We start from the raw sequence: 18,160 nt of genomic DNA, 5'->3' as shown, positions 1-18,160 counted from the left end.
CTTAAAAATATTTATATTCAAGTATTTTCTATTCACAAACCAAATTTTTCATCAATTTGACGGGCTAACTTTTTTTTTAATAAGAAAAATTGAAGAAAAAAATTTTAATGTTAGTTAGTTACTGTGTTTTGAAATTGAGCAGCCGCATACCTGACGCTCCCTTGAGAATTCCCCCGGTCATCGAAATTAATAGAGGTTTGTTTTTGGAATCTGCCTTGCTAGATGAAGTGTGGTACAACCACCAAAAGTAGTGAGCGCCTTCTCGGACAGTCACTTCACTCCATTTTTGTTTCGTTGAGCCAACGCCTTTTTCTTCATCACTTTTTACTTCTTTTGCTGTTAATAATAAATATGTGTTAAGTAGTGATTGAAGTTAAAATTAATTGCGAAGAATATATTTTTTTTATCGCTGAAAACTCTCTTGATTAAAGTTATTTTCTCGGGATAAATAAAGTTAAAGAAGAAATTTTATAGTTTCATTGAAAGGTAAACTTTTTTTATATCTAAACTTCAAGATAATGAAGTTCAGAATAAAAAATTTACTTTACTGATTGTAACTTTATTAAAATAAATGTCTGATTATATTTATTTATAAAATCTTAGTACTTGATTTTCAATCAACTTCATCGTCGAAAAAAACAATTTTTAATTTTATTAAAATAAAAACAAAATTATTAGGATTTATTTTGTTAATTTAAGGGGGGAAATACGTGCAGAAAGGCCGTTTTCATGATTATTTTCATTCATTTTTTTAAGGTATAAAAAATTAATATTATTTATTGAAACTATCCGGTTATTTTATACATATATTTATAAGTATTTTTTTTTATTAAATAACAATATAAGTTTACAAGAGCGGAGATATCAGGTGATACACATCGTAAGTTGTCATCCGACTGAGCAGTCTGTGTGCAGTATGGAAGCCACAATTTTTATTTGAAATCAATGGCACAGAAAAATTACTTCATTTATATGTGTATCTTCCATATGAACCTCAACTCCAAAAAAAAAAAGTAAAAATTTGCATTTTTTAGAGGGCTATGAAATTAAGTCGTGATTTTTTACCACTTTTTAATACATTGTTTATTAAAAAAAAAATAGTTTAAATAAAAATATCGCTTCTGATTGAGGTTCATATTCAATATGATTGTACAAAGAAAATTTTAAGCCATATCACAAGATGATTGGTTTAAAACTCTTTGAGCTAGACTGCACACAGTTTTGAAAAAACTCGTTTCGAGAAAAACGCGTTTGAAAAAAAAAGTGACAGAGAAAGTTAATGTAAACTAGTATTAAAATAATTAATAAATCGATTATAACTTTTGAACGAATAGGAATTTTGACTTGAAATTTTATATCTATATTTTTGAATAGTTTTACAAGCGATTTATAAAAAAAATAATTGAACTTTTTTAAGCCTGTACACGTATTTCTTCCCTTAATTAATTACTTACCATTATATAAATAAAAAACTAAAATTAAAAAATATATATTCTTCTTTATGAAAAATATCACTACAAATTTAAAGACTGAATCAAATATTTTTTAAGCGTGATCCAAATTTTCTTTATACAGCCGCAAGAAAAATTAAAAATCAATAAAAATATGTTATCTTCTGATAATTTAAATAACAAAAAAAAAGTGTCGAATGAAGAACATATTTCATAATTTCAACAATTATTTACATGACATTAAATATTAAGTCAAGTGTGAAAAAATGATTGTACTTTTCGATCGCATATTTTAATTTAATAACATTTTTTTAATAATAATTTATTTGTTTATTTATTTCTTTGGAAAAGACCCGACAGCCAAAAACCACTAACAAGGTCACATGATTATTACATAACTTTACATTTGATTTATTATACATAATTTTATTCATTTTTATAAATACTTGTTTAGTTACAAAATAGATTGTGCACTTAGGTACAATAGCTTTTGATAAGAGTAAAATATATTTTGTGACATTTCTGAGGAGACGGCGGCCAAAAGCCAGTTATTAATAATTAATAACAAATTGTTTAGCAATTATAATAAATATCTGAATTGTTTAATTAAAACTTACCTTGAAGTGAATAAAGTAGTAAAATTGAAATAAAAATGTTCTTCATTGTAAGAAAATGTCTCTTTAAGAAGCTAGCGCTTTCTACTAAAGTTTAAAGTAAATTTCAACTTTTTATAGTTGAAATTTTTTAGTAATATATTGAAAATAAGTCTGTTAGAATATCTAGAGTCGTTAAATTTATAAAAAATGAGTCATTATTTAAAACTAATATTTTATTACTGAAGTTTGCAGTAAATTTTAACCCATCTTTTTAGCTTGAAAAAAATTCATTGGAAATTCAATCGTTAAATTTATCAACCACCATTAATTATTATCATTGTACTTGTCATGATTATATAATGATAGAATATTTTCAAGGTGAATTTTAATAAACAAATGACTTCATGATTTATATTCATGGATTTTTTATTATACATAATTTTATACTGTTGAAAGTAAATGACTCATATCTAATTATATAGAAGCATATATAATTCATTTATAATTATATAGATGTATATATAATTCATATAAACTTATATATGAATCATATAGAATTCTATATAATTTTTTTTACTCCAGAGGTATTTTGTGATTACCATAGAACATTCTCTTTTTCTATCTAAGAGTCTGTTACTCCAATGATTAACAATCTTTTAATATATAGTATTTTTCGGATGAAATAATAAGAATTTAAAAAAAAATTTAATTTCTCAAAAATTATTAGTTTTGTCAAGTTCAAAAATTGTTAGCCAGGCCCTCCAGCAATATATAGTTCCATATACTTAACAAATAATTCCATCAAAATTTAAGCTTTCAATTCTGATTTTACCTCGATTATTTTTTTAATTTCAAAAAAATTATAAATTCTAAAGCAACGAAGTACCTTAACAATATTTCGTAGAATCATTTTTGCGATTCCATGTATACATAGATAATTTTATAAATCTACATATAGATACCATTATTATAAATAAATATTGATAGTTAATAATTAATACATTAGATAAAAAATTTTGTTCACTACGAATCGATCATGTATACGATTTGCATTACTTGTAGTTATAATAAACCCTTTCTCCAAGTAAGTCTCTTAGTTAAACGGGTAGTGAATTAGTCTTTCAAGCGGTTGGTTCACGGTTCGATACCCACTCGCACCGATTTTTTTTTTCCTATGGAAATAATTATATATAATTATACATAATTATATAGGGCCATTTTTCATTTATAATTATGTAATATAATGATATATAATTTTTTTACCCGGGTGGGTACATAGTCTGATATACTTATATCAAGGCATATATAGTCTGATATGGCCAATTTTCATATCAGGCCTGATATGGATGGTTTATATCAGGCCTGATATAGTCTGATCAGAAGATTTTTTCACGGGGTAGTAAAATTGAAATATAAATGTTCTTCATTATAAAAAACGCTTTCTACTTAAGTTTAAAGTAAATTTCAACTTTTTTATAGTTGAAATTTTTTAGTAATATATTTAAAATAATTCTGTTAGAATATCTAGAGTCGTTAAATTTATAAAAAATGAATCATTATTTAAAACTAATATTTTATTACTGAAGTTTGCAGTAAATTTTAACTTATCTTTTTAGCTTGTAAAAAATTCATTGGAAATTCAATCGTTAAATTTATCAACCACCATTAATTATTATCATTGCACTTGTCATGATTATATAATGACAGAATATTTTCAAGGTAAATTTTAATAAACAAATGACTTCATGATTTATATCCATGGATTTTTTATTATAAATAATTTTATACTGTTGAAAATAAATCAAGTCTAAAAAAGAGATAATTATTCTGAATATCTTTTTATGTATCATTGATATTTTAAAATTATCATAAGATAATTTTTATTTTTTTAATTAACGCACGATGTTTATTAGAGGTATTTTAATGAGTAATAGTTTTTTTTTTTTAATAAAATGTATACGGAAAAAAGTAAACTGTAATAAATGATAGTCGATTTATAATAAGCAATAATCAACTGGAAAAAATTACCATTTCAAACAGTAAAATCGTGATTTTAACAATCACTTCATAATATTTATCATTTAAATGTTACAATTTATTATTTACATGGAAGAAAATACTATTTTAAACAATAATATTCGCCATGTGAAAATCGAAAATGGTAAAGTATAATAATTAAGAATTTTGACTTTGATATTTATCATTTCGTACCTGAAAAATGATCGCATGCACTGATAGAAGGATTTCTTAGTATTTAAAAAGATTTCTTTATATTTAAGAAATCATTTCTTAGTATTTAAAAAATATTTCTTAAATACAAAGAAATATTTCTTAAATGTTAAGAAGTATAACTACTAAGAAATATTTCTTAATTCAAAGAAATATTTCTTAAATACTAAGAAATATTTTTTAAATGCTAAGAAACGATGTTTAAGAAATGATTTCTTAAATACAAAGAAATCTTCTTAAATGCTAAGAAATCCTTTTATCAGTGTGATATGTAAAAAATATAAACTACAGTTACTAAATTTCTATACAAGCAACGTCAATATTTAGAAAGTAAAATGGTAAATTTTAAAAGCAACGCTAAAAATCAAACAATATTTATTGATTTGCTTGGACTGGTAAAATATATATTTTAAGAGTAGAATTTTTACTGTTTCAAATGTTAAATCCTCCTAGTGTGAAACCTTCCGTTTCTCCTTATAGTATAGACTATATATTGAAACGGCAATTTTTACTGTTTGAAACTGTAATTTTTTAAGATGAGAGTCGTTATTTACCATAGTGACAGCTACTTATCACATTTTCGATATTAAATTATAAATTGTAGCTTTTACACTTTCAATATTACGTTTTGTAATATTTACAATTGTGCCACCCCGATGTCCGCTGTATATAGAAAAAAAAATGTTCTTGAATCAAGTATATATTTTTGAAGATCTCAATATTCTTGGTTTGAGTAGAAAAATTCTTGATTTAAGAAAATTTTTCTTGATTTAAGGAAATTTTACTTGATTCAAGAATTTTTTGTCTTGATTCAAGACAATTACCCTCTTCAAAATTATATTCTTGGTTTAAGAATATTTCTCTTGAATCAAGTTAATTTTTTTTTTCTGTGTACTGTTTGAAACTATAAAAAGTAAACAGAGTCCGAGTGAATTTTACAGTTTATTTATTTATTGAATTTAAATGCCAAGACATAAAACCAAATAGCAAGAAGTAAATACATAGAATTTTGTTTCATATAAGTAATAAAATTAAGATTAGAAGTATTAGCTTAAGTATAAAAAATTTCATATTATTCATAAATAATATATTATTTATGAATAATACAAAATTTTTTATACTTAAGCTAATACTTCAAAATTCAATTATATATAATTGAATTTTGAAGTATAGCTTAAGTAAATAAAAATTTAGTACATTCAGAAAGAGTGGCATGGTTACAATTTTAAATATCTTAATATATATTTTTTTACACTTTACCACCATTTCATAGTACTTTAAATAGAAATCTAGCTAATCTAAACTTAAAAAAAATCGAATAGCTTGGATTTAAATGATTCTAAATTAAGAGAATTTGAGATTTCAGGTGGCAAATCTTGCCAGAACCTGATAGCCGAAACAACAAACGAATATTTATAAATAATACTTAGAGAATTTAGGAATTTTGAACATGACATTTTTTGCTGCTAATCTATCTGATCGTCTAATTGCTGGGTCTTCATCAACAAATAGACTTCTCAGAAATTTAGATTCACCTGTAGATAAAAATTTTTAGTTTACTTTTTTCCGTGATAAGAAATTAGTAAATTTAAAAAAATGATCGACAGTAGTTTGAGACGTTCAATCAGCGATTTTTCATGTAAAAAAATACCGTGAAGGTTAATCAGGTCGTAAAGTTGAGATCAAAGTAAAAGAGTGGTCGCTCATCGACTTTGAGTCGAGAAATAAATTACATGCAAATCGGAAGAAATAAAAGAAAGAGTTTATTTTTTTTTTTTTTTCTTCCTAATCACTTTTTATTTCTTCTGAAGACTCTTTATTTATTTTTTTCTGTCAAACCGAGAGAAAAGAGTTAAATTTATTTCAAACAAAAGTTTGAGAAATTAATTTGGTGAGTTTAAAACAATTTAACACAATTTTTCGCTGGTCTTTGGATAAAACTAAAAAATTAATAATTATTTTTTATTACTAAGGAAAAAAAAAATTGAAAAGTTGTATGCAAACTTTCGTACGGCAACTTCGGTATAACTTCGTAATCCGAAGATTAAAAAGTATTAAGGACAATGCAGAATATTGAATAGAATACAATAGTAATAAAATTTAATCCGAGTTTTAAAATAAGTAACATTGTTTTCTATTTTGTTTAATGTACTCTCTACTCTGTTGAGCAGAACTGTGCTTGGCTACAGAATGTGTACGGATGGAGCATAAAAGTCGAGGTAGCAATTCTGCGGATTATGCGCCACGTGAAATCCGGACGAGTTCATTGTTTCAGAGCAGAGAGGACAGAAATAAATGTGAACAAAGGAATAGAAAAGAGTCGGTGAACGAATGAACGAATGAACGAATGGGAGTTAAAGAAAATACGCGGAGGAAATATAGAAAAGGGGTGTGAGTTGTTCGTTTTACTCTGTGAGGGTTCTATGTTTGAGAAGAAAAGAGAGAATAGATACGAGAGAGTTGTGCGCAGTGCGTATAACAGGATTAGAGGGTGGCCGTAGGCTTTTCGAGGTGCGCAATAGGGATGAGAGTTGATTTGTCGAGGGATGAAAACAAGTGGACCGAGTGATGTTCCTCGGTGTTTGACAATTAAGTTTGTATGAAAAAATACATTTCATTACGGATTTTTTTGATAAAAAAAAATTTTTAGATTTTTCCTTATTGAAAAAAAAATTTTTTTAAATTATAATATTATTATCATTATTATTATTATAAAATTATAAAATAAAATACACAATAAAATTAATTTTTTTTTATTACGATATTATTATTATAATTATTATCTATATTATTAAGAAAATAAGCGAAATATTGTGGCCAGTGTATTTATATGATAAAAAGGGTTTTTATGATTAAATTTGGTATCGTTGGAAAAGTCTTGACCTGGAGTTGTGCCTTTTCATGGTTTCATATCATTCTCACCAATAGTCAATTTATGATGATAAGTATTTAGTCTGCATTCGAAAATTCTCTATTTCTAGATACATAATTGAGAAATGAACTTGTATCTCGTGAACTATTAACATTTTTAGAGATATAAGCTCATCCCGATGTCACACTCATCAAGACCGTTCATTTGAGTACCCACATCAATTTTTCATATATTTTATATATTCATATATATGTATATATGAAAAATATATCAAAATGCATGGGGGTACTCAAATGAAAGCTCTTGATGAGTGTAACATCGGGATGAGCTTATATCTTTGAAAACGTCAATATTTGAAATGACCTTGTATCTTGTAAAATATTGACATTTTTAAAGATATAAGCTCATCCCGGTGTTACATTCATCGAGACCTTTCATTTGAGTACCCACATCAATTTTTCATATATTTTATATATTTATATATATAAATATATGAAAAATATATTAAAATACATGTGGGTACTCAAATGAAAGCTCTTGATGAGTGTAACATCGGGATGAGCTTATATCTTTGAAAACGTCAATATTTAAGAAATGACCTTATATCTTGTGAACTATTGACATTTTTAAAGATATAAGCTCATCCCGATGTTACATTCATTGAGACCTTTCATTTGAGTACCCACATCAATATTTTATATATTTATATATTTATATATATGAATTTATGAAAAATATATCAAAATGCATGTGGGTACTCAAATGAAAGCTTTTGATGAGTGTAACATTGGGATGAGCTTATATCTTTAAAAACATCTATAGTTAAAAAAGTACAGTGAAATTAAACAAAAGCCATTATTTAATAAAGCAAAATTTTATTTATTTATAGTTCACGAGTCACGGCAGTCGTATAGTGACTGCAGGTTGCTGGTTATTATTATTATCATTCAATTATAAAATAAAATACAAATTAAAATTAAAATTGTTTTAATAAAACACATCACTAGAATTAATTTTTTTACATATTCTTTTAATTGTTTTTTAAAAAATTAAAAATTCACCCCTCGGAGTTACTTTATGAATAGTACCCTGAAAAAAAAGTTAACTTGATTCAAGAGAAAAATTTTTGAACCAAGTAAAATTTCCTTAAATCAAGAATTTTTCTTCTCAAATCAAGAATATTAAGTTCTTCAAAATTATATATTTGATTCAAGAATATTTTTTTTCTGTGTATTAAAAAAATCTTTCTCGGAGTAAATTTCACTCTGAAGACAATAAATTAATGAAAAATCATCTACTGCGCAAATTTTCCAAGGTGTTATAATCTCAACTCTTATTTATAACTCCAAAAAAATTAATATTTCTTGAAAATAGAAAATGACAATCATATAAAAAAAAAAAATATTAAATTAAATTTTAAAAAACGAAAACAGAACGCCCTTACTGGTACCACATTAAAAAGCGTAGTTTAGTTGATGATAGACTTCACTCCTTCATTCAATGGGTATGTAATAACTACAGAGAGTACACAACATGTATAATCTTTTGTAACAATTGTAACCGCGGTGGATTACGGCAGACGGTGGTTGCGCGTAACGTGTTAGCCCTTTGAACATTTTATGGATAATGGGATTTACAAATCGATCGTTCCATTGAGAATACATGAAATTATACATCGGCATAAGAAATAACGGGTTCTACAACTACCGGTTACCAATTGTAAATTTTAAATATATATTAAAGGGTGCATATATTTAACACCCGAGTCTCCATATTTACACATATTATATATTAATATTTCATAATATATTTCTTCATCAAACATTCTTTGTGAATTTTAAAAAAATGTTTTTTTTATTTTTTTTTTTTTCAAGAAATAAATTATTAAATATTCAAATTCACTTCCGTAATATTTTGTTAAATTATGTTCCGTCAATTTTTGTAGTAAATAAAATAAAAATAATTTATTTATTTTCTAGGCAGGGCAAAAAGTACACCTGATAAAATATTCTATCCACATTGTCGCAATACTTATGGATACAATCACTTGCTTTGCACCCCCAATGAATTCTAAATACATACGCAATCCGTGAACAAAGTTAGAGAAGAAATAGAGTAGAGGATTATGTTAGAATTTCAGATTCATCATTTTTTTTTATTTGAAAACAAAAAAAATACATGAAAAAATTACAAGAAATTGCTTTTAATAATTAATTTGAAATGTTAATTTTTCTTCTTTGAAAATTAAAAAATGAAGAAAAATCATTTTTAAGAATTTCATCCTTTTAATTTAAGAAAAAAATTTTTAGTTAACAAATAATTTTTCTTAATTTAAGAAATTATTTTCTTGTACAGAAAAAAAAAAATTCATTTGACCCAAGAAAATATTTTTCTTCCTAATTATTTTCTTGACTGAAAAAAAAATCTTTTTTTGATAAAAAATTTCACTTATTCCAACAAAATTAATTCTCTTGCTTTAAGAAATACGTTTCTTGATCCAAGAAAATTTATTTAAGTCAAGAAAATCTTTTTGTTTTGCGAAAATTCAGCCTCTTGCTCCAAAAAATTTAATTCTTGATAAAAGTAAATTTTCTTGTCTTGAGAAAATGTCTCTCTTGCTCCAAAAAATTAAATATAAAGATAGAAGTAAATTTTCACTAATATTTTTATTGATTAACATGTCAAATGGGAAGATCAAATAATATTTCATCATTTTTTTTCATCCAATATGTATAATTGCACGCTAAAATAATATAAAATGGGTATCAAATATTCAAGAGAAAAATTTTCTCAAGGTGAGAAAATTTTTTTCTCAGCTGAAGTAGTTGGCGCTGCTTCCCTAAAATATCTAAAAATCTTGATCAAATATAAAAATTTATTGTATCAAGTATTTATGATAATTTGAATTAAGAAAAAATTACTTCCGCCAAGAATAGAATTTCAAGAAAAATTTTTACTTCGGCCAACACAACTTTGGTCTTCCTTCAGGCACCCGAAAACTTTCTTGAGCCAAGAATTTTGTTCTCCAGTCAAGAAATTTTTCTTTCTGTGTTATTTAAAAATATTTCTCTTGATTCAAATAAAATTTTTTTTTTTAGTGTGGTTATGGTACTTTTCAGCCTTTATTTATTATTTATTATTGCTATTGTATATTTTATTTAGTTATTTAGAAGAAATAAAGAAAGGTCGAACTAGAAATATAAATAGTAGACGCACAGTTTAGAGAGGGTGAGATCAGAGAGGCAGAAGAATGAAATGATCGAGTTATGCTTGATTGCCGCTTGTTGTTCCAGCTCGATAGACCGGACTCGAGCGGACTGAATTCACCCCAATTTTCCGACTGGCGACTCTATTTTTCCCAACTTTTTAAATTTTTCCCGTCTATTTTTGTTTATAAATATCATTATTGTGATTGTGACATAAATGCCGTAGCTTTCACAGATAAATAAATAGTTTTTTGACCTATCAAATAATTGAGCAGGCTTCTCATATCTTTTAGTCAAGAGGCTCAAAAATGTGTATAAATAATAGGGTGTGATCATAAATAAATTTATAGTACAAAGTATAAATATATAATACATAATGTATGTACGATATAATACAAAGTGAGTTATCCGCCGGCAATCATAAGTGCTGACACGACATTTTTTAATAAGAAAGTTCAGGCCCCCTTTGAGATTTTTTTAATGCTTTTATATTCTAAATTTTTTTTATCTTTTTTTATTTATCCTCAATTGGTTACATTTTCGTTGTAATTAGCCCGACAATAACTTTTATGCAACGTTAATATATTTATATTTTTTATTCAGTATAATTAATAATTATGCAATAATTTTTTTTCTCTGTCAAAATTGTGATACAAAAAAATAAAATTTTATGTGGAAAAAATACATAGTAAATAATTTTGTGTAAAAATTTATTAAAAATTTTGATAAATAAATTGAAAAAAATTCAAATTTTGTGATTAAAAAATTTTTTTTTCATTTAAAATTAAAATATAATTATAAATATCCTAATAATTGGTAGTTTTATTATAAAAATAAATTATTTACTTTGGTAAAAAATTTAATTTTACTTTAAAAAAAATTTGTATAGAAGACTTAAAAAATAAAATTTAATTAATTTGAATTAATTAAAAAAATTTTTCAAACTGATAAATTTTATTTGCAGCTTTTAATTTAAGTTAACTATTTAAAAATTATCATTTTTGTTAAAGATTAAAAAAAAAAAAATTAACTTGAATGAAGAGAAAAAATTCTGAACCTAGAAAATTTTAAAAAGTTGATTTTTAAATCAATTTAAATTTAATTAAACCAAGAAAAATTTTTTAAGAATTTTTCTACTCAAATCAAAAAGATGAAGTTCATCAAATTTATTCACTTGATCCAAGTAAATTTTTTTTCTGTTTAATAAATAATAAATAACAAGAGCTACTTAAGTTGTAAATTATTTTAACATTGCTTATTGAACAAAATATCAAGCTTAAAGCTTAGAGTGTACTGTTGATGTCCTAAATACCCGTTGGTATTCACGAAACTCGGGAACTGACAGGGTAAATGGATTAGACGGATGACTAACTTTTCAAGCTGATAAGTGAGACAGACTAAGGGCATAACTAAGATGATAAAGAGAAGCAAAAGGAGGACTAGGATAGAGAGATTTTCGGCAAATCCAATTTAATGTTAATGTTAATTCGATCTTGCGTACGGTTACACACTGAATTACGCGCGGTCTAAGGAGAATCCTCTTTTAGGGTCTAGTGGCATCCTAGTACCTCTACTCCACATATTTTATATTTGATTAAATAAAACCAAAAAGATGAATATTGAGATAAAAATTTGTTGAGTTAAAATTTTTAAAAAATTCAAGAATTATTTTCTCCACAGTAGAAAATTTTTCGTCATTGCGTCAAAAAATTTTTTACTATGCTGAATTTATTCTGATAAAAATTTGGGTTAAAAAACCTTGAGTAATATTTCCTCAAAAATTTCAATAGATCTGGATGTAACGAGTGTAATATATTCTGCACATTATACTTTATTCGCATGTATCGCGTGTGGGAGGAAATACACAGAGGTGGTGTATCCCAGACACGCCCAGCGTCGCGACGTTGTTATCGATCAACGCGAGTTTAGTCCGCGCCTGTCACTATTCTGGACTCCATTTTACTTTTATGTACCTAGGCTACTATCATGTCTTTGTACATCCAAACTTGTTTGTTCGCCGACATACGGATGTTTGTCTTATTCGCTTAAAAAATTTTTTTTTCAATTCTTACAGAGTCTTATTATATGTATTAGCACGTTTCACCGCTCTGATAAGAAAAAATTGTAGTTTTAAAAAATAAATCGAACTAAAAAGTAGAAAATAATTTTATTGTAAAAAAGCGTGAGGCGATTTTTAAAATATTTTGATAATGCTTTTTTTTAACAATATCTGTCAATAATATATGTACAATAATTTATATTAAACTTGAAAATAAAATACTTTTTATTAAAGATTTAAAATTCTTCAAACTAAGAAATTTTTGTCTTTAAAATTTAACTTTTTTTTAAATATTTAACAAATTTTTTTGACGCAAAAATTTTTACTGTGCAAAATAAAAAAGTCTAAGAAAAAAAAATCATTTTCTTTATTAAAGCAAACAAAAATTCCTTCAGTCCATTTAAAATATTTAAACCGAAATAGATAAAGTTATAATAAACAAAGTTAACTCGTGAATAAATTGTAAAACACAGTAGCGCACTTACAAGAATGGGGTACAGGGTTACATTATTTTAATTCGCCGATTAAAATTAAATTGGTATTTAAAAATATGCGCGTGAACAGATGCAGTTTCCATGTCGTGCGCTTTCAGTCGCCCCCATAAATATGATAAGGGCTCTTATTGAGAGATATATACCAGTCAGAACGGCGATCTTGAGCTTCTTTACCACTTACCATCCACCTTAAATAAAAATTAACAATCCACTTTTATTTATGTATATTTATATTTATACATGAGTGTAATACTTATATCTATGTCTCGTTTTCATTACTCCTATCCCCACACCCGCCGTATAAAGATCCGAGAAGTAATAATGTAAAGGTGCTGGCTCAGAAGAGTGGAGCGCCGAGAAGAGATTTTAACAACGAGATACAATAACCAGACCGCCCGTGTGCTTATTTTATTCTTACACAAATAACACTTTTTTTATTTTCATTAAGATCAAACGGATTTTGCAATTCCAATCATTAATTAATTTATTTTAAATAATTTCGCTTATATCTTTTATTTTTTTATCAACTTCCCGCCGTTTATCAATTTCAAACTTTAATTATTGTTATCAGTAACTTTAAATTGATATCGTTTTTATTTTTAATTTTGTTTAGTTATTTTTTTTTTATTTATTTTAAAAACGGCTTGATACTTTGTCATAAATGTTACAAATTACAAATATATCGAGATAAATAGACGAGAACCCTCTTTTTATCATTCAGATAGTTCAGGAAGCGTAATGTCAGGTGTATACGCTCCAGCGAGTGTTTTTGTGTCATATCAATATTTGTACATCTTTCGGCTGATCTTTTGATCTAGATTTTATTTATTCTCTTGTCAATTAAGCTTTTCATAAATCAATCAGCTCCCTTCATGTAATTTAATAAAATAAAAAAATCAACTGATTTAATTAATTAAAGTAATAATCGCTGATCGAAAGGTGTAATAAAATATATTGTAGGTGATACGAAGTTCACCGGGTCAGCTAGTTTTTGAATAAAATACTTTTTAAATTTAACGAGAACGTTACATTATTATTGTTATTATTATTTTTTTTTATTTTTATTATTTATTTTATTTTTTTTTTTCATACTTAACTAATTTAAAATTCAATTTTTACTTTCGATGATAATAATAATAATAATAATAATAATAATAATAATATCAGTTGTAGGCCGATTACATAACATAATAAAAAAATCCAAGAATTAAATCTGGGGTTTTGTAAATCGCGTGTCTGACACGTGCGGTCTATTACTCGACGTTTGAGGTGCACTGTTGTATTAATTCGCACTGGAGGAATTGTCTTACACACATGTGTATACATCAATAGATATATGTATATGGGACATACATTGCACAAAGGGCAAAAGGACACCCCATGATGAGTTATCCAGTGGACCACGATGTGACTCCGTTTACTATTCGAATTATCGAAGGTCTCACGCCAACTCCTCGAGCGTGATTGTGCTTCCGAAATCGATGCGTAATCATCCAATCATTTGTTTAAATTAATTTATCCAATTTCCTTTATAAATTTACTTTATTATTTCCATCTTCCTTTTCAGACTCTGTTCTGTGAATCGAATTTTCTTCTTAACTATCGCATTTTTTTCAATCGAAACAATTTTCATCTAATTTTATTTTATCTTATTATTTATATTATTAAAAATTAATTTTCTTTCATTTGAAATTATAAAAAAACTCGTAATTATCTCAAATAAAAATTATTTTTTATTCAAATTATTGAGAAATAATATTAAACTCTAATCTACTTCGATAAAGAATAAATACTGGTTGTATGAAGTGCAATTAGAATTTTGTCAAGTTATTAAATGAAACTCGCTTCTCATTATCGCCTGAAAATCAAGATCCCAAAAAATGAACACTGAATTTATGAAATTTTTTTTTTGTCCATAAGGTAAAAGACCCAGTTATTGACACTGGCCTAGTTGATTGACACCTGCAATTTTATTCTAATTAAACAAATAAAATGTTCTCAAAAAATCAATTATCTTAAAATTTATAATTCAAAAATTATATTTATTAATTTATTAAAGTTGATTTGTTTTATTTAATTAAAATAAAATTGCAAGTGTCAATAACTAGGCCAGTGTCATTAACTGGGTCTTTTACCTTACATACAGAAGATAGACGATTAACAATTTTAGATCTGTTGATTTCCTTAGCTGAACTTTCGGGTTTTCCAAAAATTTTATTCTTTCGAAAACATCCGAGAACTATAGCGAACAAAACAAAAAGAAGTCGTTGTAGATAGACTTATATAGGTGACAAATGAAATACTGCTGTGAAGTAGGAAAAAATTGATGTTACTTGATATTTTTGATTTTTTAATATTTAGGATTTTTTTTTCAACTTTTTTTTTTCTAAACCATCCTTGAACTATAACGTACAAATCAAAAAAAAAATTATCAAAATCGGTCAAGCTGTTTTTGATTTATAGCCAGATTAACGCACAGCAATTCATTTTTATATATGTAGATTACGATTGCTTCGCTAGTGATGAATAAAATTCATTGTCAGCGAAGTAACGGAAATCGTTTCTGATAAGAGAGTCACCGGGCTCTGGCCTAAAAATCGTGAGCGCTAGGCTCCGACGACTTTTCTAGGGTAACCTAAGATACAACGTTGCCGATTTTATTAATTATAATAATTCTTTGTACTCTGGATGGAAATCCAGAGCAGTCAGCCCAAGGCAGTCAACCGACAAACATCTTACACGGAAAAAAGTAAACTGTAATATTCACTCGGATTCCGGTTAATTTTTATAGTTTCAAACAGTAAAGCGGACATCGGGGTGGTAAAAATATAAATATTACGAAACTTAATGTAGAAAGTATAAAAGCCACAATTTATAATTTAATATCCAAAATAAGTGATTAGTAGCTTTCACTATAGTAAATAACGACTCTTTCATCTTAAAAAATTACAGTTTTAAACAGTAAAAATTGCCATTTCAATATATAGTCCATATTATGAGGAGAAGGGGAACTCAGATAAAAGAGAAGCGGGTCTCACTCTGGGAAAATTTAACATTTGAAACAGTAAAAATTATACTTTTAAAATATACATTTTACCAGTTCAAGCAAGTCAATAATTACAGTTTGATTTTTAGCGTTGCGTTTAAAATTTACCATTTAACTTTGTAAATATTGACGTTGCTTGTATTAGAAATTTACTAACTTTATTTTATACTTTTTACATATCATAAGATCATTTTTTAGGTACGAAATGATAAATATCAAAGTCTGAATTCTTAATTATTATACTTTAACATTTGAGACATTAACATAGCGAATATAACTGTTTGAACTAGTATTTTCTTCCATGTAAAGAGTGAATTGTAACGTTTAAATGGTAAATATTATAAAGTGAATATTAAAATCGCGATTTTACTGTTTAAAATGGTAATTTTTAGCAGTTGATCATTACTTATTATAAATCGACTGTTATTATTACAGTTTACTTTTTTCCGTGTACGAATGTCCGGTGTCTGATTGACTTCACCCAATTTTAAAGTTTAGAATATAGTTAATTAATTATTAACCCTGGGTGTTAATTTATTTCTGATAAAACCGTTCCTAAAGTTCATAAAATTTTAAGAAAGAGTCTAGTGACAAGGCCCACCCGAAGTCTGTCGACTACCTTACGCGGCCAAATCTGGAAGACAATTTAAATTAAACATCTCAATTTTTGGGAACGTTACAAATAATAATAATTATAATTTTTCATACATTTATTATTATTATTATTATTATTATTATTATTATTATTGTTATTTCACACTCAATTTTAATATTTCTTCATTATTATAGTTCTAAATAATTTTATCATTAAATAATTAATAGAAAGTAGTAAATTTAAGGTGAACTATTTCTTCTTTAGACATAACCGTAACAAGTCATAAATTTACAATAAATTTCACCCTAAATTTTATTACGGTCGGTATTAAATACTAGTTGGTATTAAATACTAATCCGATTATTCACTTTGAATCAGTGCATTTACTCATGATCTACTCCGAATACATATATACGTGTATGTATATTGAATATACGTGTATATTTATTTTGAATTCAAATCTTTGACTAAAAGAATTATCAAAAGAATGCTTTCATTGTCATACACGATAACGTGAAAGTTTTATTTACATTTCAATAAAATGCGTGAGAATATTATTGTATGAAGAAATAATTAATTAATATATAATACTAATGGAAAGTAAAGAAAATTTTAATGTATGTTGATGTGTTAAAAGTAAAGTAAAAGTCTTGTTAAAGTCATATTTCTTATTAATGAAATTAAAAAGAAAATGGGTTAATTGATATTAAATGTTAGTTTTCTTCCTAAATTTTTTGGGATTTATTAAATATATCAATTATAGAAAAAAAAATTTTTATATTAAATAATTTTATTATCTATATTATTAATAGAATAAGAAAAATTTAGTGACCAGTGTATTTATATGATAAAATGAGTTTTTAAGGTTAAATTTGGTATCATTAGAAAGGTCGTGACCTGCACAGAAAGAAAGGTTCACTTGAGCCGAGAAAATATTTTTCTTAATAATTATTTACTTGGACGAAAAAAAATTTTTTTTTTGACACAAGAAATTTCATCACTTATTCCAACAAATTAATTCCCTTGCTTCAAGAAATACGTTTCTTGATCCAAGACAATTTATTTTAAGTCAAGAAAATTTTCTTGTATTGAGAAAATTTCTCTCTTGCTCCAAAAAATTATGTTCTTGACAGAAGTAAATTTTCTTGTCTTGAGAAAATTTTTCTCTTGCTCCAAAAAATTAAATATCTTGATAGTCAATTTTCATTAATAGTTCTATTGACTAACATGTCAAATGGGAAGATCAAATAATATTGAATCATTTTTTTTCATTCAATATGTATAATTGCGCGCTAAAATAATCTAAAATGGGTATCAAATATTCAAGAGAAAAATTTTCTCAAGATGAGAAAATTTTTTTTTCAGCTGAAGTAGGTGGCGCTGCTTCCTACGGAAGCCTGGTTAGCTCATCGATGACTTATGAGAAAGTGGCGCTACACTCGCTTATTGTTTACATGTATACTACCCATAAGTATAAAAGTAACTAGTAAAAAAGTCACTAGTGCACTTCCAACTTTTGCACTTGTTACTTGTGGATCCAAAATAGGGACAAAATGGCGTCATTTCTCAGTCATTACGTACATGTGTGCAGATGCAAAACAAAAACATCAAC

The 18,160-nt window shown here is 26.0% G+C and overlaps 3 long non-coding RNA genes across 3 annotated transcripts; 2 read left to right on the top strand and 1 right to left on the bottom strand.

Moving 5' to 3' along the window:
* Positions 1 to 205: 205 nt before the first annotated feature.
* LOC123259111 lies at positions 206 to 2,253 on the bottom strand. The gene is made up of 2 exons (XR_006508178.1): positions 2,069 to 2,253; positions 206 to 336 (listed from the first exon to the last, which is right to left on the bottom strand). It is a non-coding gene; the product is annotated as an uncharacterized LOC123259111 (long non-coding RNA).
* Positions 212 to 17,423, top strand: LOC123259110. The gene is made up of 4 exons (XR_006508177.1): positions 212 to 338; positions 1,704 to 1,709; positions 4,950 to 4,959; positions 17,414 to 17,423. It is a non-coding gene; the product is annotated as an uncharacterized LOC123259110 (long non-coding RNA).
* Positions 15,923 to 16,404, top strand: LOC123259109. The gene is made up of 3 exons (XR_006508176.1): positions 15,923 to 15,971; positions 16,210 to 16,284; positions 16,389 to 16,404. It is a non-coding gene; the product is annotated as an uncharacterized LOC123259109 (long non-coding RNA).
* Positions 17,424 to 18,160: the final 737 nt, after the last annotated feature.

The sequence above is a fragment of the Cotesia glomerata genome, linkage group LG2 (assembly GCF_020080835.1).
Source record: "Cotesia glomerata isolate CgM1 linkage group LG2, MPM_Cglom_v2.3, whole genome shotgun sequence".
Classification (NCBI taxonomy): Eukaryota; Metazoa; Arthropoda; class Insecta; order Hymenoptera; family Braconidae; genus Cotesia; species Cotesia glomerata.
The sequence above is the reverse complement of the archived record's forward strand: the minus strand, read 5'-3'. Positions and strand labels throughout refer to the sequence as shown.